Source organism: Eptatretus burgeri, chromosome 3 (assembly GCF_056783735.1).
Source record: "Eptatretus burgeri isolate ZD-2024b chromosome 3, Ebu_testis_v1, whole genome shotgun sequence".
NCBI lineage: Eukaryota > Metazoa > Chordata > Myxini > Myxiniformes > Myxinidae > Eptatretus > Eptatretus burgeri.
The window spans coordinates 75,993,284-76,015,800 of record NC_140963.1 but is presented as its reverse complement, the minus strand read 5'-3'; the positions used below and the strand labels follow the sequence as shown (position 1 = coordinate 76,015,800).

The following is a 22,517-nucleotide window of genomic DNA, read 5'->3' as shown; positions in this document are numbered from 1 at the left end:
TGCTCAAGGTCCATCAGCAACCTCCTTCTGGTAAAACTACCAAAATCAAGAATCACTGCTCACCTTCACTCTTTCATTCCTCTTTTTTTTTCTTCTCACCCTTGGAACAAACTCCCACACTTTCTTCAACCCCACTCTTCCCTTCAAAACAGCCATTCACCACCATCTCTTATCTTCCCCCATCCAAAACCACAATATTTTATACCCCCCGTTAATTCACTCCAAACGCACCTCCTTCAAATTCCTGCTTTCCTTCTTGAAAGTCCCTATTGTGTAAGGACCTCAAAGTTCCTGTAATGTCCATCTTGGTTACCCTGTGTACCCTGCCCCACCCCTCTCCCTTCCAGAGATTTCCTAATGTCTGTGTTCTCCACTGTTTTTTTTTTTTCCTTCCCTCTCCCACCCCTCTTGTCTCCTGCTCCCCTTGTACATTCTGTATGTTCGCTCTTTTACGAGCCTCGACACTGTGTACAAAATGAATAAATAAATAAATTATGCTACAACTCAGCCTTGTGCCGCATACAAACGAAGGAGTATAACACATCATTCTTAATGATTAGAACATAGTATACATTGAAGAGAACAATTCTTTTCAGAGCTTAGCATTTCCTGGATTCAAGCTTAAAAGATTTTCAAACCCCATGGCACTTTGACGTTAATCTTCAGCTTGCTTTTCAAAGAATAAATCATTCCGAATACCGGCACGAGAGTGAATGTAATGTTTGTGAGAGGGTTGGCATATCTTATGAAACAACTGCAGTGCTTCAAAGTAAGAACTATAAGAGTAAGAAGGCTTTGTGATCCATAAAGACGGTTATAATGGAAGATTTGACATTAAAAAAAAAAGATATGTTTGATTTATTTCCCACTTGTTTCCATTTTTCCCCTGACCAGATGGTGGCTCTCCTGGTGGCGGATCGGTGTCATCTAATTGATCTCGTAATTCACAACCGAGGAAGCAAAACAACGTGTACTTCATTTGAAAAGATGTGAATTTGGAAGATTAAACCTCTCCATTTTCTTGATTGATCGTAGAGCAGTCGGTGAAGGATAAATATTTTATTTATGTAATTTACCTTCAGGGTGAACATGGATTTGTTTTTGTGATATTTTTGAGGGCTTAAATTGCGATAAACGATGAAATAAATCGAGATGACGTCTTAATTTAATCTCAGAATTTTTTTTTTTAATCCAAGTATCAATGGACGAGCTGAAGGACAGACACATAATGGCAAAGGAGGGTAACCATGCAGGCAGAGGAAACAAGAGGAAGAGAACGTGCAAGGAGGTATGTGGAGAGGGGTTGCAGGTAAAACTGTGAGCAGTCACGGTGGGAATAGTAAAGCTCTTTTGAGGTTGAAATGGGAAAGACATGAGGTGTCGTTTTCAAATGGCGTAGACAGCAGTGAAAATGTCTGCACACGCGTGAAACCATAAAGAGGAAAGAAAGGAGGTGATGAAAGTTCATACCTTTGGAGGGTAATACGAGTTGGGTTTCTGATTGATGATGGGGGGGCGGGAGTTTTACAGATGGGACATTACGTGTCGGATTGGAATTTCAGCTGTGAACCCATCTTTGAGCAATAAATACTGGTGAATTTTATAGATTACTGGCGGGGGATGTTTACACATTGTAAGCAATAACGAACTGTGCTTCCCCATTGTCTTGGGTCGCTCACCTGCATTTTTTTTCATTTATTTATTTTCATATACAAGACAACAAACACGACATATTAACCGAAGCTTTTCGTGCTGTACTTCTCAAGATTGAATCACAGCAAGAGAACCAGGAAGTGAGAGAGTGTGCATATATTAGCTCGTCAATGTAAGATCGACACTGATTGGTTTATCAGTTATGACGTCATTGGTAATCTGAGCCCCCCCATTGGTTAGTCATCAGTATCTCTGGCTCCGATTGGCTGGTGCGGAGTACAGGGCAGTGACTCACCATTCGCACCAACACCTTGGAGGGAGGGGGGAGGGGCGATGCGACACCCCCAAAGCTGATGACTCATCATTTGCATCCGTACCTTAGACAGCGGTCGGAGCAACAGCTTTGATGTTTCCTTGTTAAAAGAGGAGAGAATTTGTTCTTCAAACCTCGCTTGATGATCATCCTTTCCACGGCATGCTGAGATAGACTGCACATTTGTCAAGTCTAACCTTGCGTTTCCTTTGTCGTACTTCGAAACTTGTTCACATATCTCTTAATTATATACCCTGGGTAACCATTCTCACCAAGTATAGACATGATTTTCTCCAGTTCAGCAGGAAGATTACAAGGTGAGCAAATCCTCCAAGCCCTGTTCACAAGGATGTTGCTCAAGGCAATTTTGTATCTCTTGGAGCTGTAGGAATCCCAACTAGTATACTTCTTAGTGAAAGTAGGCTTCCAGTAGATGGATGTAGTGAAACCATGTGCAGATATTTCGACCAAAACGTCTAAAAATGGTAAAGTGTTTGAAGATTCCAGCTCACAGGTAAACTTCAGCGCTGGATGGAGAGTATTAAGCCATGTCAAGAAGTTATCACATGCCACCTGGGACTCAAACAAAGCAAAAATATAATCAACATATGGATAATATGCCTGGTGTTGGCTCAATGGTTAGGGTGGTGGGTTTGGGATCCTCGGATCCTGAGTTCAAATCCCCCTTTTCTGTTGAATTAATATCAGGTGGGGTTGATTCTGCCTGTCATCCTTTCGAGGTCGGCAAAATGAGTGCCAGCATGCTGGTATCCTGTGTTGGAGTGGCGACCTGTCCAAGATTGTGCCCAACAGCACATGAGACTGCTTAGGCAACACCAACGCTCTGTACATAGGATGGTCTCAACGGATGGGTACCAATAGTCTAGGATGGGAGAATTCACACCTTGCCAACCAGTAAGTTTCTGCATTTCGTGAATATTCGCCCGCAAAGATATTCGCAAGAACTGGGCCTACTGGAGAATCCATGGCCACACCATCAGTTTTGACATACATAATGTTGTTGAAGCTAAATTCAACCTGCCTTGTTGCTGTGTTCTTTAATTCCACAAAGACTTGTTCAGAGATCTGTGGTTGTTCCAGATCACTGTGATATAGCAGGTGTGTGCATCTACCAATAGTCTCTGTCAGTTGGACATTCGTGAACAAGCTTTTAATATCAAACGAGTCGATTGTGTTGTCCACACTTGACGATGTTGTGGCACAAATTCCTTCTGCAAATGTAAAAAGAAAAATTTGATCACAAAGTGTGAAAGTGAATCCATTACTGGTTGTAGTACCTCTCCCAACCACTGAGCAAGTTCATGTTGTGCCAAACCAACCGTGGACAATATCGGTCTTGGCGAGACATTGTCCTTGTGGGTCTTGGGTAAGCTGTACATTCTTGGACGTTGGGCTTCAACAGGTTTGATTCTGTTGTCCAACTCCTTTGACAGTTTACCGCACTTATGTAGCTGTAACAGACGTTTGGTGATCTGACTTTCCAACCGTGACGAATGATCGTGTTCAGCTGCACTTCCCAGTTGTTGGAATTTTGTTTCATCTTTGAGGATATCCATCATTTTGTTGATGTCATCGATCTTATTCAGGATTACAACTCTGGCGCCTTCATCAGGTTTCCAAATGAGGATATCACCATTCCTCCTCAATCCTCGTATTGCCAAGAGACAGCCTTGTTGCACGTGAAAGTCCGAGACATCGTTCGGGGTTCCACAGTATGCATTAGCCAACCCCGCCTGCGCAGACCAGTATAATGCAGATATGTTTCAGATATTGAGCCAAGGTCGGAGTGTTTCACATCGATGTATGTTGGAAGCAACCTCCATCCTTTCCATGGACCCTGTGTTGTGTCATCAAAAGGAATTTGCACATTCTCTCCTCTTTCAACATGGAAGCATCAAAGCAGTTGCTCCGACTGCTGTCCAAGTATGCTTGCAAATGGCGAGTCATCGGCTTTGGGGCTTCGCATTCCCCCTCCCTCCAAGGCGTTAGTGCGAATGGCGAGTCGTCGCCCTGTACTCTGCTCCAGCCAATCGGAGCCAGATATACTGATGAATGTGGGCTAACCAATGGTGGCTCATATTACAGTGACGTCATAACTGATGAACCACTCGGTGTCGATCTTACAGAGACAAGCTTATATATGCACGCTGTCTCACTTCTTGCTTCTCTTGCTCTGATTCAACCTTGAGAAGTACAGCACGAAAAGCTTTGGTTAATACGTCGTGTTTGTTTTCTTGTATGTTAAAGCTCTGTCGTACCAAACATGTTTCTTTATTTATTTTCATTTATTTATATTTTCATTTACGGATGCTTTCCGATGGTTCTGTGATTTTTCTTTTTTTCCCAGTGTATCGGCTTCGATGTCCATTGGCACGCAAAATTTAAGCTTTCTACGTCACCCAGAAGGTACCGATCTTTAATATCAGTCAGTGAGTCAGTTATTTAGTGGTTATAATGAGCTTTATATATTGGATATGGTGTAGTTTAGAAGTAGTTTTTTTCTGAAATAACAAGTAATAAGTTCCAAGACAAGAGTCGAGGTTAGCCTCAATTACAACACTTCTGAAGTTGACATTTTCTTTCGCTCTTGATATTCTTTTGTTCACTTTAAAAGCAACACAATCCTTAGAGTGTTCACAAGTTCCCAATTAACAATGAAACACGCAATTCATTTCCTGTCATAAGTTTACATAAACTTGTAAAAACATTGGTATATTTTTCCAACATGGCAACATTTACTTATTCAAACTGTCCAGAAAAGACAATCTGAGTTAATGAAAATCAAACAATATTTTCACGTAAAGTATGCAAGTGATGTCTCATGAGGAGAGAAAATTGAAAGATTTGTTTAAAATTATTCAATCACCCAGAATCCAGCAGAGGAAACTCACTAAGAGAAACCAATGTGCAACGTAGGGACAAAGAAAAAGACAAAAGATTTGCTTCCATACCACTTTCAATTTCCAACATTAAGCAAAATTGCTTGTTGATGGAGAAGTCGAGAAGGTTTGGGTTTCAATGTGATTTTTCTTTTAAATGAAGTGCTAATAGACAAAGATTTCCTGCTCAGTTGCGGCGGGAAAAAAATGAATGTTGAGATTGAATTCGTTGATTTTGTTGCTTTACAATTTGCAATGTTTATTTGCCTCAAATTCTTATCGTCAGGCAGCTCAGACCTATATTTTCAAGCTATGGGGACAGAGTTGATGTGTGGAAACTGGATTATTCATGTAATATCATAATCATGTAAAATGCAAAATTAACTTAGTTTAGTGCTTTTTGAGAAATAATTTAATTAACTTCGTTTAGTTCTTTTTGAAATAATTCAATAAAAATACATGCTGAGAAGGCTAGTAAGAAGCAGAATACACACATGATCTTTACTTTAGTCATAAACAACCTTGTAAAACCTTATCTGTTTAGTGACCATTGACCTGTGATCATGTAGTCAACAGGGCAAAACATGACTCTCTCCTTCCTCCCCTCCCACACCTCTCTCCTCAAAGCTGTAAACAAACTCCAAAACAAACCAAAACCTCTCTATGTGGCATATTTGAAGTCCACAAAGTTCCATCTGATATCTTGGTTAAAACTGTTGTATATACACTCAATATGCTATGTAGCCTTAAGTCTTCAGCTTGCAACTATGTAGCAAGTTGAGGCCTTCCTTCTGTGCACAGAAGTGTCTTGTATTTTACTGAATAAACAGCTTGTATTTGAATTATAGTTCCCTTTGATTAAAATTGCTTCCACAGATGAAAACACCAAAGTTTCTCCAGGTGCTTGTTAGACCTATTGCTTAAATTTTTTGATAGGTACCACTTAATGAAATCATGCCTTCATGCATTATTATGCCAATTTATGCAAATTGCATGTACATATTGATATTTCATTGAAATTGTAACTTCCGTGCTAAAAAACTATATGTAGGAAATACTTTCTGCCTGTTTATCATCACGACTGCAAAACATTATAAAATTCAACTATTGACTGAGGTTGTATTTTATGATTTATAATGTTAATTTATGCAAATTGTATGCATTTTTCATGTTTTCAGGTATTTCCTCGAAAGTGTAAATTACAAGCTCTAAACTCTACGCAGTGAAATATTTTCTGGGTGCTCAACATACACGACCGGTCAAAAGTTTTAGAACACCCACATTTTTCCAGTTTTTACTGAAATTTTAGCAGTTTAAGTCCAGTGAATAACCTGAAATTGTACAAAGCTAAGCGGTAAACTGCCAGAGGTTAAAAAACAAAAGTTTAGGTTACCTAAAACTGAAAAATAATGTAAATTACAGAGTTGTTAAAAAGGCCCTTTTCAGGGAACAAGTAATGGGTGAGCAACTGCAGATGTTCTGCAACAATAGAAGTAAAATAAGCCTTGAAAGTTGATGCAAACAATTCCTACAGGTGTCCCAACTTTTGATGATTACTTACAATCCCTCTGTCTGTATAAAAGTAGTGTTGGAACAGACTGTGTTGCTACACCCTCTGAAGCATTATTTGGACAATAATGCACTGCAGGAAGTAGTATATTGCGATCATAATGGCGAGATAAAGACAATTAACAAAGGAAGACAGACAGAACATTATAACCCTTAAAATTGTAGGTCTTTCTTTTAGAGAAATTGCAAAGGGAGCCAAATTGTCAGTGAGTACAGTTTTCTACACCATCAAAAGGCACTTGGAAACTGGAGGAAACTGACAGGAAGAGGTCTGGCAGACCCAAAGCCACAACACAATCAGAAGACAAGTTTCTGAGATTGAACAGCTTGCGTGATCTGCGGCTCACAGGACAGCAGCTTCAAGCACAGCTTAACACTGATCGAAGTAAGGAAGTCTCAGTTTCAACTGTGAAGAGAAGACTTTGAGCTGCAGGTTTGACGGGTCGAGTGGCAGTGAGAAAGCCATTGCTAAGATGACAAAATCAGAAAAAGAGGCTTGTCTGGGCCATGAAGCACCGCCAGTGGACTACTGAAAACTGGAAGGTCTTATGGACCAATGAATCAAAATTTGAAATCTTCGGTTCATCACGCAGGGTTTTTGTACGCCGTCGAGTAGGCGAAATGATCGTTCCTCAGTGTGTGACACCAACTGTCAAACATGGAGGAGGAAGCATGATGATCTGGGGCTCTTTTGCTGGATCCAGAGTCGTCGACTTGCATAAATTGACTGGCATCCTGAACAAAAAGGGCTACCACAGCATTTTGCAGCGACATGCAATACCCTCTGGTTTATGCCTAGTTGGTCAGGGGTTCATCCTACAGCAAGATAACAACCCAAAACATACCTCCAGGCTATGTCAGAACTATCTTAGAAGAAAAGGGCAAGACAGTAGGCTTCAAATCATGGAATGGCCAGCAGTCTCCAGACTTAAACCCCATTGAGCTGGTTTGGGGTGAACTGGACAGAAGCGTGAAAGCAAAGCAACCTACAAGTGCAACACATTTGTGCGAACTTCTGCAACAGTGTTGGGAAGAACTTTCTGAACAATATTTGATTTCCATTGTAGAAAGAATGCCACGAGTATGTTCGGCTGTTATATCTGCAAAAGGTGGCTTCTTTGATAAGTCAAAAATTTAGATTAAATTTTGTTCAACAAAATCATTCCATGATTTCTTTTTTATCTGCAATTGTTTATTTGTTCTATGCTTTAATTTCAGAGAACATTGAAACATTAAACTGCTTAAATTTCAGTAAAAACTGGAAAAATGGGGGTGTTCTGAAACGTTTGAATGGCAGTGTAAATTATTTTATTCTCTGTTAAAATCAATTCCCCGAGGCTACGTATTTTGATAATTTATGCAAATTCTTAATTTCTCATCGAAAGATGCCAATGAACATGTTGTAAAACAAATATCCGAACATTATTGAATTGACTTTCGGATCTCCCAACATCGACGACACGTAAAGTAATATTGCTCATCTTTCTCTGATCTGACATCTTTTTCAAGCTGAGAAATCACCACCAAAAGAGTTAGTGACGTATGTACACAAGGAATGAGAAATACAATCAACCAAAAGATGAGTTCAAATTTCCTTATTTTCTTTGCTTCGTTTGCTTAATATATGAGATATCACTTAAATCTTTTTTTTTTTTAATCACTGTACCTACTTACTTCAAATTATATCCATGAAGAAATTAATGTAAAATTATTCTTAGGTTCATTGTGATGAATTCTGTATATATAAAAAGACTATAAATATTTTATGGACACCACTTCTGTAACAATGCTGGATGTTCAGAACAGCCAGGTGATGCACTTCGAGCTTACAGTGTGATTACATGATGGAAATGCACTTGTGAGTTTGGGAATCTTGGGAGTGTATGACTTACCAAATTGTTTGTGTATCGCTTTAGAAGAAAGTCTTACCTTGTCGATGTCAGTAAATGATGAGATACAGTACAGTAGGTGTTGGGATAAACTAATTTCAGTAGTTGTAGGGTTTGTACCCCTACTACTGCTACACCACACTTTACTACTATATTTTCAAAAGTAATGAAGAAGCACGAAAAAGCAGACACCAGCTCCTGATTCACCTGCAATATGCTTTGGAGAATGGTTCAACCAATTGCTTCGTTCGCATTGTTGACAATGATGTTATCATAATTCTCATAGGAGAGTTCCATCATCTACTCTCCGTTTGTCCAGCTGCAAATGTATGGGTGGCTTTTGGCACAGGAAAGAACTTCACTCATTATCACATAAATGCCATCTTCCATGCTCGAGGCAGAGACAAATCCTTGGCCGTGCCCCCCTTTTCACAGCTTCACTGGATGTGACACTGTGTCAGCTTTCTTTGGTAAAGGAAAGTGACTTGCAGGGCAGGCATGGCAGTGTTTTGCGGAGGTAACAGAGGCATTCACTTTTATATCACTGCATCCCTACCCTATCCTCCACAGACTTTGATAACAGTAATTTCAAACTAATTGAGTGTTTCACTGTTCTCTATGACAAAACCAGCCAGCTGAGCTCTGTCAACGATGCTCACAAAGAGATGTTCTGTCAAAAATCCAAAGCAATGGGAAACATCCAGTTGACTTAGCATATCCAGCCTTTACTGCAGCACTTGAAGTGTGGTCTGTATCAGGCTGGGATCTTGATTTTGGTGAAGATCCGGATCCGGCTACTAGAAGTTTTTTCTTCACCATTGAGAGATGGGGCCAAAAATGATATGTAGCGTGATATCTCAAAAAGTTGTGGACGGATTTGGACGAAACTTGGTGGACAGATTGGGTGTGTGATGGGGAAGAATTGATTCGATATGGTTGAAGATCTGGATTCGGATCCGATATTTTTTTAAGGATTCTTCACCATTGAGAGATAGGGCCAAAATGATATATAGCATGATATTTCAAAAATGTATTGGGCCCGAAATGTTGTGGTGGACCAGGCATTACGTGGCGGAGGTATGCGCTCTAACGAGTGCCCTTCTAGTTTATCATTTCTCAATGCAAATTATACACATCAAAAAAGCATCTTGTTTCAGGAGGAGTGGGAAATTATCCTGCGTGTCAAGGTTTAAGCTGCCAATCTTGGATCTCTGATACCCATTTTCTTTGTCAGTAATGCATGCATCGTATAATTACTTGATATTGAAACATCAGCAAAATACTATACATTTACCTTAAATTTGCATAAATTTACATAAAGTTACATTTGAAATTAACTAATTTAAATACAAAACTTGCAATATGAAGGCTCTGAATAGAACAAACACTGCCAATTAAATAATTAGCATTACATTGAATATGCAATCAAATGCATACATTTGCATAAATTAGCATTGCAATATTATTTGTCTGTGCCAAACACATATGTACACACACACACACACACACACACACACACACACACACACACACACACACACACACACACACACACACACACACACACACACATAAGCTACCAATATACTTTGCTGTTGAAATACCAGAGAATATGCTTGAAATGCATATAATTTGCATATATTATCATTTTAATCATAGTAGCCAATTACAGATTTTGTGGCACCGATGGTAAAATTAATGCTGTTGATATAAATGACACCCAGGAAGAAAATGACGCTTTTGTCCGGTCTGTCCCCAAAAATCGGTTGAGCTACCAAACTAAAAAGTCTCAAGATTTTCAAAAATTAATTACTGATGTCCTCAAGAAAAATGCGATGAGTGCAAGTGGGTTACATATCTACCAGGGATAGCTTATATGGTAGAGAGGAGGATGATTAAATAATCTCAGGGTCTTCAGCAATGTTTTCAAATGTTTGTTTTTGTGTCAATCAACAACAATGTTTTCACGTCACTCTTTCCTATGTTCAGTGAAATCAAAAACACAAATGACGTCGTTTGAAATGAATTTTCTGCTGCATGAAGAAAACTCTTACCTCCTGTTGGTCTTCATGTTCATAGCAGAGATAAAGGAGGGACAAACATTTTTTTTTAAAATAACAATGAGTTAGCTCCAAGGCAAAAACTGAGTTTCTCATCAATTGCAACTTTTTTGATGTTGACATCATATTTTGATCCTGATATCTTGTGATATATATATAAAGGTCAATTCGTGTTTGTTTGTTTATATATGCTTCAAAAACTAAAAAACTGCTGAACCAAATCCAATCAAATTTTGCACGTTGTCTTAGGGTATTCCAAGTCTGGTTTCTGTCGGGGTAGCATATCTGGGGTTGGCAGTTCAGGGTGGGGGGAAGACCCCAATTCTCCTTCTGTAAATGTGTATCGTATAGTACCACCTGGTGGTATCTGGTATGGCAAATCTTCTTCTTCGTCTTCTTATTTAATGAAAGTTTAAACAACTTAATAATATATACGAGTGGGGAAAAAGTTCCTGTCCATCATTTACACCGATGTGAAATGAGAAATGAAAACAAACACATCACGTTATTTGATCATATCAATAGTTCGTGTTTGATGAACATGAAATCGACATGAGAATGTCAACACATGTGTACAAGACATGTTTCCAAAGCCTCGAAGAGGGGTGCGGTCTAAAGTCGGTTAACAACTCAGTAACTGGTGTGACCACCATTTGAGTTGACACACGCTTAGCAGCAGCGCCTCAGTGGGGACACAACATGGTTGAAGAAGGCTTGAGGGATGTCATTCCAGATCTGTACCAAGGCCTGCCACAGTTGGAACAATGTCGTCGGCTGGTTTTAAAGACGGCACAATCGTCATTCCATTTCATCCCCCACATGTTTTATGGGAGAAAGATAAGGCAAAACCGCTGGCCAGGGAAGTGTGGGAATGTTCTGTTGTGTGAAGAAGTCAGTGACCATTCGAGCGACGTGAGGATGCGTGTTATCCTGTTGAAGTGTGATGTGACGTCCATGAGCCTGCAAGAACGGGAGCCTATGAGGACAGAGAACTTCATCACAGTACCGAATACCTGTCAAATTGCCATTAATGACCTCAAGTTGGGTTCTGTGATGTGCAGTGATGTCTCCCAATACCATCACGCTTCTGCTGCTGAATGACGAACGTTGCACATCACATGCATCTGCATAACGTTCCCTTCTCGTCGATAAACGTGACAACGACCACCACTGCTGTTAACATGGAACCTCAACTCATCTGTAAAGGGGATGGCAACCCAATCATGTCTTCTGAACCTCAGACATTGTTTACACCAAGTTTGATGTGCATGTTGATGACGTGGAAGCAAAATCGGACGTACTGCTCATCATTGTGGTCAGATGTTATGTTCGGGCAACCAATTCCTGACAGTTCTGGCACTGATTGATTGCAAGCCAGGGATGCTGCAAGCTGTCAAACTTGCTGGCTGGCACTGATTCCTTAGGTGCACAAACCAGATATGTTTATCCTGCCGATGTGACGTCACATGTGGTCGCCCATAAGGTGGACAGTCTCTGATGTTGCCAATTTGTTGATAATGTCTCCATAGTGACTATGTTGTTCTGATGAACACCAAACCGCCTAGCCATTCTGTCTCAAGCAGTTTGTGGCATTTCTGTCTCAAGCATGCCAAAAGTACGTAGATGTTAATTAATGGAAATGTGTGGCATCACGTTTACGATGTTTAGACGTCAAGTAAATTTTTTTTCACATATGGGATATTTCACTGGATCGTGCTGCGTTGTAATTTGCTCAGTACCGTGTGTAGCACTGTCAAGTGACTCGGTTCACGTGCACGGCATGGTGTGCACGTGCAAATTCCGGATCTTCACGGGTAAACTAGGGAACATGTCCAGGCACACGTTGGCTGACCATCATATTGTTAGGGTACATGTCAGTATCATTTTTGTACATTTTTCTGGTGCACAGGAATTTTTTTCTGTTAGTATACATTACGGTGATGTTGAAATCTGAGTGAGAATAATTCGAAATTTTCAAAACGTTTAATTTCACTCATTTTAAGCAGAGGTTTAAACCAAAGCAAACAACACTGAGTTTTGCAGTGAAACAGAAGTGATTTTTGCTCATGCCATATGTAAACAGCAAGGATGGTTGATGAAGGTGATGTTAGCTGACGTCCAAGCAGATGGAAGATGACCTCATGCAAGTTATAGAGCAAATAGAGCAGAATATTTGTGAAGTACAACATGATGTCTTATGATTAAATCCATCAGCAGAGCAACAGGTACTTTTGCTGGTGACCGATTGTTTTAATCAATGCTTGCAGAGTTAATAAGATTTAATTTCTTACACCTTCCAATTATCAGCCAAACACACTTTTTTTTGGATCTTACAGATTTACAATAGTTTGCAAAAACTCATGTTTATCAATAAAAGCAATCTTGTGGAGCACTTTTTATTTTTACTTTCTCAGTCTATGTGGAGGTCATCTCTCTTACCTTGGTATTTTTTTGAATAATGAACAATTGTTTTGCATTGGTGCTGGTGCAAAAGTTAGTTATCGAACTTGTGGACATGGAGACAAATTGCTTTGATGAAAATCAAACGGAATTATGTCTGAAGTTATGAAATTGATTTCAAGTCAGTCAGTTTGAGTTGTCGAGCAGGCAGGCATGTAGGAAATTATGTGAGTAACAACAACTCTCTTTAAGGTAGCTGGTGGGAACATGTTGTAGCTTTCAAGTTTGAAATCTGTAAGCCTGGTTTTGGCTTGGTGGTTCTGGTGGTTGGCTTCGGATCTTGGGGTTCTGCTTTCAAGCCCTGTTGGCTGCAGAATTAACACTGGATGATGTTGACTCAGTCTGTGATCTTTATGAGGTTGGTGAAATGAGTACCAGTGTCCTGGTAGAGGGGCACGGCATCAGTGCCACAGCCGTGCTTCCAAGAAATTATAGCTACCTGGCAGCCAAGCTGCCATACACACGAACAGTTTGAATTCTATCTCTGGCTTTATCTCTTTGTTGTAGTGTTTGGGTATTGTATTTCTTGTCGGCAAATAATGCTTGGCCTGTACATTTTTACTCTGGCCTGAAGTTCCTCCAGTTTACTTGTCTGTACTGTATCCACGTTTGCCACTTTTATCTTTACTTCCTCAATCTTTATGGAGAGTATCTCTTACCTCGGTATTTTTTGAGAATGAACGATTGTTTGCATCGGTGCTGGTGCTTGCAAACATCTTGGTGCAGGTGCAAGGTGATATGAATCCTCGTCTGTTTGCTCTCAGGCTGGGGTTGCTCTTTGTCTAGATGGATTGGTTGATGTCATCCGGTTTCCATTTGATGTATAGACCCCCCCCCCCCCAACCATTCGCTTTCAGTTCTGGATCCAAAGATTTTTGCCTTGTTTCTTGGATGACCATTGCCAGGTACACATCCAAGTACATTAGCAGTTGTGTTTTGCAGAGTGCATTTCATTGTTTATGATTTTTCCTTCTTTCCTTCTCCACTTTGCTTTGGTATCTCTTTCTCTGAGGGATTGTTTATTTTATTGTCTGTCATTCTTTTCTCAATTTGTCATCCTTCTTACTTTCACGTGAAGTCAGATCTTTTATAACACTGAGGTGCTTTGTTATTGCCATCATCTTTAATTTAGCTGTTGATCTATCAAGGAGATTCTAACAGGTCTAGGGTTAGCATCTGCTTGGTTTGGGTATCGATTTCTCTCAAGGCCCGGTCACACCTTGACGTTTTAGCCAGCGATGGCAACGTATTAAAATGTATGTAAAACGCTGGCTGACGTTGAACTTTTGATGTTTTTTTTTAAAGATTCGGACGTATTCATAGCGACTTGGTCTTATGTATAACGCATTGGTAACGGACACAGAACGTTTCGTTGTGTTATAGATAACTTATACCAACGAATGCTGAACCTGTTGTCGGCCTACACAACCGATGCCCAACGATAGTCTAACTTAGGCATAGCGCGTTGCACGCATCGCCGACGATGTCGTGACGTAGCCTATTAAAAGGCTGACGCACAACGATTCGAATCATAACTGCCGTAGAAATGGAAGTGACAACATCGCGGTCACACCTTGGCGATCTTGCCAGCGTATGCCGACCTAAGAAAAATGTGTCTAAAACGTTGGGGCACGTCAAATACGGTACGAGTAAGTTTGGTATACGTGAGTACAACGCTAAAGTACGCTATCATACGTCGTAGTAAGTAGAGTACGTCAAGAAATTCTAAACATGTTCAAAATTTTACGACGTACTCGGCGTATGACACACGTTCCGCATGCGATGGGGATAAGTTTTACACACGATATGTGGACGCTTACACACGTCCACAAAGGCTACTTATAAGCTACTCATAAGTCGAAACACGTCGCGGTAATGTCTTTTTTACGTGAAACTTATTTCTAACTTGTGTTTGACGTGCTTTGAACCAATTCTTTACGTAGTCCCAACACACATCGACGTATGTAGACGTATTCCAATGACGTCTTCCGGTCGACAAAAAAAAATGAATGTGTTTCTAGCTTACAACTGCCATGTAAAGACGTGTTCCCAGCGGTTTTGGGAATTGGTATATAAAAATGGTGTTCATAAAAGGGGAACCCAACAGTGTTTTCGAGTCCTTTTTGAGTCGATGTCCATGTCAGCAGTAACAGTATCAGTATCAGTATCAGTATCAGTATTAGTATTAGTATTAGTATTAGTAGTAGTTTGTCCATGTTGGCAGTAGTAGGTGAGTGTGAGGGGGAGGGTGTGGGTTATGATGGATCGTCCTTGCGTTTAACGATTTAAATGATAAACTCAACGATTTAAATGGCTGCATCTCCACTATTGAAAGTAGACGCTTGCGCTCAACAATTAGATTTTTTTTTACACTCAACGACTTTTAAACGGAACCACTCAGCTAGTTTCATTGTTTACAATGAACGATTTAAATTGCTGTCACTCGCCTTTGTTTTTTGACGCTGGCGTTTGGAAATTTGAAGCGTTTCTTCTGAACGTGTTAAAACGCTCAAACTCGACTATTTTAAATAGACGCTGCCGATGGACAATTGGAATCATAGCCAAGCTAGATATCGAAGTGTGAACATCCTCGTCATGCCGAAGAAAAGTTTGAAGAATGCTGCAAATAAGTGTCCTGGCCGTGGCCGTGGACGCTGACGCAAGGACGATCCATTATACCGACGTCTTTCAGCCTATGAGTAACTTAAAAGTAACGTCTGTCGATGTGTGGCAACGATCGCGTAACGTGCCAACAACACGTTAATCATAGGTTAGAAATAAGTTTCGGGTACGCTAAACATTACCTCGGCGTGTCTCAACTTATGATTAACTTACAAGTAGCATGTGTTGACATCTGTCAATGATCGCAGACCGTGCCTACAACTTGTGGCCAGCGTAGCGGAACGTGTGAGTCATATGCCGGCATACGTCGTGAAATTTCAAGCATGAAAAAATTTGAGGACAACCAAAAAGTACAACGTTTAAAGCCAGCGTACAACGACGTATGACAGTGTTTTTCAGCGTGCTCTCAATGTTATCAAAACTTACCCATAACGTATTCAATGTGTGCCAGCGTTTTAGAAAAAAAATTCAAAAATCGGCATACGTTGGCTAAAACGTCAAGGTGTGACCGGGCCTTCACCACTTCTTCTTGCGTATGGCAGCTTGACTGCTGGGTAGCTATCATTTTGTTGGGGCGCAGCTGTGCCGCCGATGCTGTGCCTCTCCACCAGTCCACTGGTACTCATGTCGCCGACCTTGGAAGGATGACAGGCTGAGTCAACCCCACTTAGTATTCATTCAGTGGCAAACAGGGCTCGAACCCAGGAACCTAAGATCCCAAAGCCAGCCACCCTATCCACAAAGCCAACACCAAGCTTTGATTTCTCTCACTCTGGTCAAGGTGCCTGCAGTTCTTGATCTCGATGGTTGTTCCAGTTCTATCCATTATTGTCCTGGTGATGGTTGCTATGTCTTCCTCCTTTCTCTTTGTGGGCTCAGCATCCCTGCTCTCAGTCGTATTGAATACTTACGATAAAGTTGAGTTGTTTTGTTTTTGTTTTTTTGAGTTGTTCATTCTTGATTTCAATTTGCAAACCCCTCTTGACAGACTTCCGAACTTGTCATCTGTGTTGTTTGATATATTTTCCAGTTCCTTAATTTGTCAGTCTTGTTGTCAACCTTGCATGACGTCTTAAATTCCAATGACTCGATTTTCTGTTAAACCTTTGCAAGAAAAGTTTCACATCTTTCTTTGATTTTGAAGTCTTCTCTGACAGAAAGTAGAGCCGGCGCTTTCCAGCTGGTTTCCACTCGTATCGAAACATACAAGTACAAAAGGGATTCTTGCATCTACTACATCCAATCAGCTTGTCATCAGAGCTTTTGAACTCCTCATTGCACATCTTGCATATCCACACATCATTATCGGCATCATTGACATTGTCACTTGATCTGTCTGCTTCTTTGTCTCTGTCTACGGTTTTCTGCCCTTGCCTCAAATGTGTATGGATTTGAGCTCGGGTTTTCTGGTTTTTAGACAAGGAGTGAGTTTTTGGTGGAGCCCCAGGTCTAGAGGTAGAGTTTGTTGTCGTGGCTCCTGCAGAGGTAGTATTGCTCATGGTTATAAAGATGTGCCTGTTGTTCCTAGTTGTAGCAATCATAGTAGCAGTGAGTTCCCCTTTCTCTCCTTGCCCGTCACTATTACCAGATAAATGCTTTCTGCATATAGTGTCATGGTGTAACTCTGGAAGTTAGAGCACTTGGAAGTAGTGTAATAAATACCTTAAAAGGTTCAAACTAGAAATTTAATGCAGGCTGTAAAGCTCACCGCCATTGTTCCTATTTTACTCTTTGAGATTTCGTATTTGACAAAACCAGTGCCAGTTCTAATCAAAATTACCTCATAAGGGGCAAGGGGCAAACGAATGGCCGCAATGCAGGCCAGGAACCTGGCTTGTCTGTCCCCTACACAGTTTGCAAAGATAAAGTCATCTTTACCTCGTGATGCACTTCAAAATCTGAGTGAAACACTTGCGAAGTTTGATGAACAAGTAACCAAAGAACAGTTGCAATCAGAGCTTGAGAGTTTGGCAAATAAATGGAACCAGCTGAAAAGTTCACTGCCATGTTATAGCACGAATACATCTTGAACAACCAAGAGGAGAGTGTGGATAATGCAGATATGAGAATTATGGAAAATTGTGAGCTTCAATACCATGATAATATGTCTGTGTGCAAACGATGCCACACCTGTGCAGTGTGTTTTTTTTACCTTACTCTGGAGTACTACAACTTATTCAGTGAGGCATACACAAACAGATGTCGATCATACAAATACCTCTTCACACTTTCAACAACTCAGGTGGCATGTGAAATGCATTTTTCAACACTCAAATTTATCAAGAACAGACTGAGGAGTACCGAGGGCTGACCATTTGGAAAGACTTATTTTGATGGCCGTGGAAAGAGACATTCTACATTGTATAGACCCTGATGCAATCGTTGATAATGTATCATTCAAAAGTTAATTGTTATATAAGGTGCTACACCTGCAACTCGAAGGGCACTCGGAAGAGCGCATACCTCCGCCAGGCTGATTAGTTAATGTTTTGTACCCATTGATAGGCCGGATCTGGATTTAGACTTGAACTAAAATGTAATCAGCTTGCTCTTGTCACCTAAGAATACGCCCACAACTTCTTGAGATATCGTGCTATATATTGTTTTAGCACTATATCTCAATGGTGAAGAATCGCTTAAAAAAAACATTCTCGTATCTGGATTCGGATCTTCAATAAAATTGAATCGATTCTTCCTTGTTACATATCTGACCTGTCGACCAAGTTTCATCCGAATACGTCCACCACTTTTTGAGATATCCTGCTATATGTCGTTTTGGGCCCTATCTCTCAATTGTGCAAAAGCACTTCAAAAATTCTCAGATATAGATCCGGATCTCAGATCAAGTCTGAGTCAGGAAGTTTTTTGCAAAAGTTGCTAAGTTATGGGGCTAAGCATGAGTTGGCTTCGACTGTGTTTCTCCTTCCATGACTCTCATTATATGTAATGACGGCATTATGTTTTCGCCTGAGATAACTGAATGTTAACGGGTGTAAAGATGCATTTCGTTTGCACCAAGTACTGTCATTCTGTTTGAAGGAGAAACTTGGAGTAGCATTTCTACAGGAGACCCACACAACCCAGGAGGCTGCCTTCCGATGGGAAAATCAATGGCAACGATTGGCCTTTTTCAGTCACCTCACTGATACATCTTGCGGAGTGGCTGTCCTGTTTTCGCCAAGTGTGAAACCTGAAAATTTACTCGTTGTAAATGCAGTCAGTTTGGGTCGGTTGTCACATGTAAAGGTAAGGCTTGAAGATTTTGTTGTTAACTTCATCAACATTTATGCACCATGTATAGGAGCTGCAACGGTGCGTTTCTTTGATCATGTGCGGAGATTCAAGCTCACCTTGCCTGACAAAGAGTGTGTGATTCTTAGAGGGGATTTTAATTGCATTCTCAATCCCTCCCTAGATAAGAGTGGGTAAAGAACCGCACAGTCCTTCTGCTAAGGTATTACAACACGTGGCAACACTGTTCAACCTGAGAGACATTTGACGTGTACAGCACCCCACAGATATATCATTTCCTTACACCAGTATCAGGGGTGGTAATATCTCGCAATCCCGACTTGACCAATTTTACTTGTCTCACCGTTGGTGCAGGAGTGTACGTTGCTCCGGTATAAAATTTGCACATTTTTCAGATTATAATCTGGCCTGGATTAACCTTTCCCTGGCTGAGGCAAGGCATGGCACTGGGTTTTGGCATCTCAACAATGCCTTAGTCAAGGATGAAGCTTTTTTTGCTCAACTTCAGCAACTTTTGGCAAATTTGGAGGGATAGAAAAGGAGATTTTTGTTCACTTGGACTCTGGTGGGATGTTGGGAAAGCACGGCTGAAATTGTTATGCCAGGAATACTCATATGGATCGAGCAAAGCAATTGGAGTAGAAATTGCTAAGCTCGAAGAGGAATTGTTGCATCTTGAGTGTCGTTGGACCACCCTCACCCCTGCTGAATTGCGCGCTTATGAGGAAAAGAAGAGCACCCTCAAAGCATGTAGTCGTATAAAGTCACGAGGAGCATTCGTTCCCTCTCGGTTGGTTTCTTATTGAGGATGAATATGTCCTGAGTTATCTCAAAACTTTGGAAAAGCGCAAAGGTCGACTTAAGATGATATCCAGTGTTCTGGCAGAAGATGGCTCCTTGCTCAATGATCCTGAGCATGTTCATGAATGAATTCGAGGTTTTTATGCTCAACTCTACTCGGGTAAGAAAGTGGATGCCGATGTTTGTGGCACTTTGTGAAAATTCCTCCTTGAAGTGACTCCAGAATACAGAGAGCGACTAGAAGCTCCATTTTCTCTGGAAGAATTAACAATTGCCCTGCATAACCTGTCGCTGGATAAGTCCCCTGGAGTGGATCACTTGTCTTGTGAATTTTACACCAAAGTATGAGATTTGATCAGACTTGACTACCTTTGTGTATCTCAGGAAGAATGTGATTTGGCCAAATGCCACTGTCTTGGAGGTGAGCAACTTTGGCTTTGATTCCCAAGGAGGGTGGCTTGAGAGACATAAGGAACTATCGGCCAGTGTCTGTGTTGTGCGTGGACTACAAAATCATGGCAAAAATTCTGTCAAATCGTCTGGGACTGGTGTTACTAAAATTAATCAGCCCTGACCAGTCATACGCCATCCCTGGCAGAACAATATATGACAACGTATCCCTGGTCAGAGATGTAATACAGGATGCGGACAAGACTCAGACTCAAGTCGGATTCCTTTCCTTGGATCAAGAGAAAGCTTTTGACAAAATGAACCATGATTACCTCTTTGAGACCCTGCTAACTTTTGGGTTGGGGAGGAGATACGTAGGCATGATCCAGATGTTGTACGTGTCAGCAGAATGTCTAGTTCAAGTCAATGGTCACTTGCTCGCCCCCTTTCCATTCAAAAGAGGAATAAGACAAGGATGTCCCTTGTCCGGCCAACTTTATTCCCTGTGCATCGAACCCTTCCTTTCCTTGATGAGGCGAAGGCTAACTGGCATGGTGGTACCAAACAACAGGCTCTCCCTCATACTTTCTGCGTACACAGCCGACGTCCTTGTTTTTGCCAGCAGTGCAAGGGACATGCAAGCCATTTATGATTCTTCTGTTGATTCTTAAACTCAATGTCTTATTTCAGTGTAGAAGTGTAGTGTACAAGACTGCTTCAGTAGCGCTAAACTTCTTTTTTTTAAACAAACTTTATTTTATTGAAGTTGAAGTATCTATTGTGTGTGTGTGTGTGTGTGTGTGTGTGTGTGTGTGTGTGTGTGTGTGTGTGTGTGTGTGTGTGTGTGTGTGTGTGTGTGTGTGTGTGTGTGTGTGTGTGTGTGTGTGTGTGTGTGTGTGTGTGTGTGTGCGTGCGTGCGTGCGTGCGTGCGTGTGTGTGTGTCCGAGTTCCACCCATTGGCTGGACAGTTCAGCTGATTCCACCCACAATTTCTGTACTATAGTATACACTGGTATTCTGTACCACTGGTATACACTGGTATTCTGTACCACTGGTATACACTGGTATTCTGTACCACTGGTATACACTGGTATTCTGTACCACTGGTATACACTGGTATTCTGTACCACTGGTATACACTGGTATTCTGTACCACTGGTATACACTGGTATTCTGTACCACTGGTATACACTGGTATTCTGTACCACTGGTATACACTGGTATTCTGTACCACTGGTATACACTGGTATTCTGTACCACTGCCATATTTCTATACTCCATGTGGGTCTGAGGTTTCATCGGCTCTTTTGTAAAGCTCACACTCTCAGACTCTCTCACAGCTTTATCTTAACTCGATTTAATATCGAATTATTTTTTTTTTAATCGTGGCTAAGATTGTTTAAGACTTGGTGACAAAAAAATGGGAACAAAATCGTATGGATATTTATGTTTTAAAAGGCAAAACGCATTTTAATAGCTGTTTCTGGATGGATGTGATGCGAGGAAGGGGATAGGAGAGAGGTGAAGGGAGGGGGAGAGAGGGGTGGAGGAGAGGGGGAACAGAGTGAGGGAAGGGAGGGTGTACAGAGTGAGGGGCAGAGAAGGGGTACAGAGTGAGGGGAAGGGAGGGTGTACAGAGTAAACGGGAGGGAGGAAGGAATGAATGAGAGGAGAGAGGGGACAGATTGAGGAGGAGGGGGGGACAGAGTTGTTTTGTATGCAGCCTGTGGCTGCTGGTTGCATTGTTTTCTGGTGGTTACATCATTTTCTACTCATTTTGCCGACCTCAAAAGGATGACAGGCTGAGTTAACCCATCTGGTGTTATTTCAATAGACTTCCAGGGGCTCGAACTCAAGACCCTGACATCTTAAACAAGCCACCTTAACCGTTAAGCCAACTGGAGGGGAGACAGTAAGGGGGACAGAGTAAGGGGAGTGAAGGGGGAATGAGGGAGGAGAGGGAGGGGGACAGAGTGAGAGGACAGAAGAGAGGGGCGAGGGGGTGGAAGGGGGAGAGGAGAGAGTGGGGGTGCAGTGGGAGAGAAAGGTGGAGGAGGGGAGAGAGAGGTGAAGAAGGGGACCGTGGGGGGGGGACGGCATGAGAGAGGATGGTGTTGGGGGCAGAGAGAAAGTGGGAGGGTGGAGAGTTGAATTCCTGATGTCACATTTTACATTATGCGGAATTTCCAAAGGTCCCGGCTCCTGTCCCATTTGCCACAGAATATAGCCTTTCCCTTTCCTTACCCACCCTTCACTGGAATCTGCTACATTTAAAATAAGATTAGATCTACCCTTCAAACAGCAGACAAATACTTTGTAAAGTACACATGTAGTAAACATTCCTGCTGTCTTCATCGTGCCAGACGACACATACCTCACTCAGTGTGTACTACAGTAATTTGTTCAGAACTGCTTTCTGCTTTGTTACATCGACCACGCAACAGAAGGAATATTAAACGTCTGTTGTTTAGCTTCAGTAAAGGGCTAAAGAAAGACTTAATATTGATATTAATTGCTTCTACAACCTCCAATAAGGTAAAATGTGTTTATGGCATGCTGCATTTGCAAGTACTGCAAAGTGATGTACATGCACTTTGTAAAATAGTGA

The 22,517-nt window shown here is 41.3% G+C and overlaps 1 protein-coding gene across 2 annotated transcripts in view; it reads left to right on the top strand.

The window, feature by feature from the left end:
* The window catches only part of ORC2 (origin recognition complex subunit 2), a 177,388-nt gene that overhangs the window by 142,982 nt on the left and 11,889 nt on the right, over nucleotides 1–22,517 (top strand). For both annotated transcript variants that reach the window (XR_015056262.1, XR_015056261.1), the window contains exon 12: nucleotides 895–4,393. The gene's annotated coding sequence lies outside the window, so the exon portion shown is untranslated. The remainder of the gene's footprint in view (nucleotides 1–894; nucleotides 4,394–22,517) is intronic.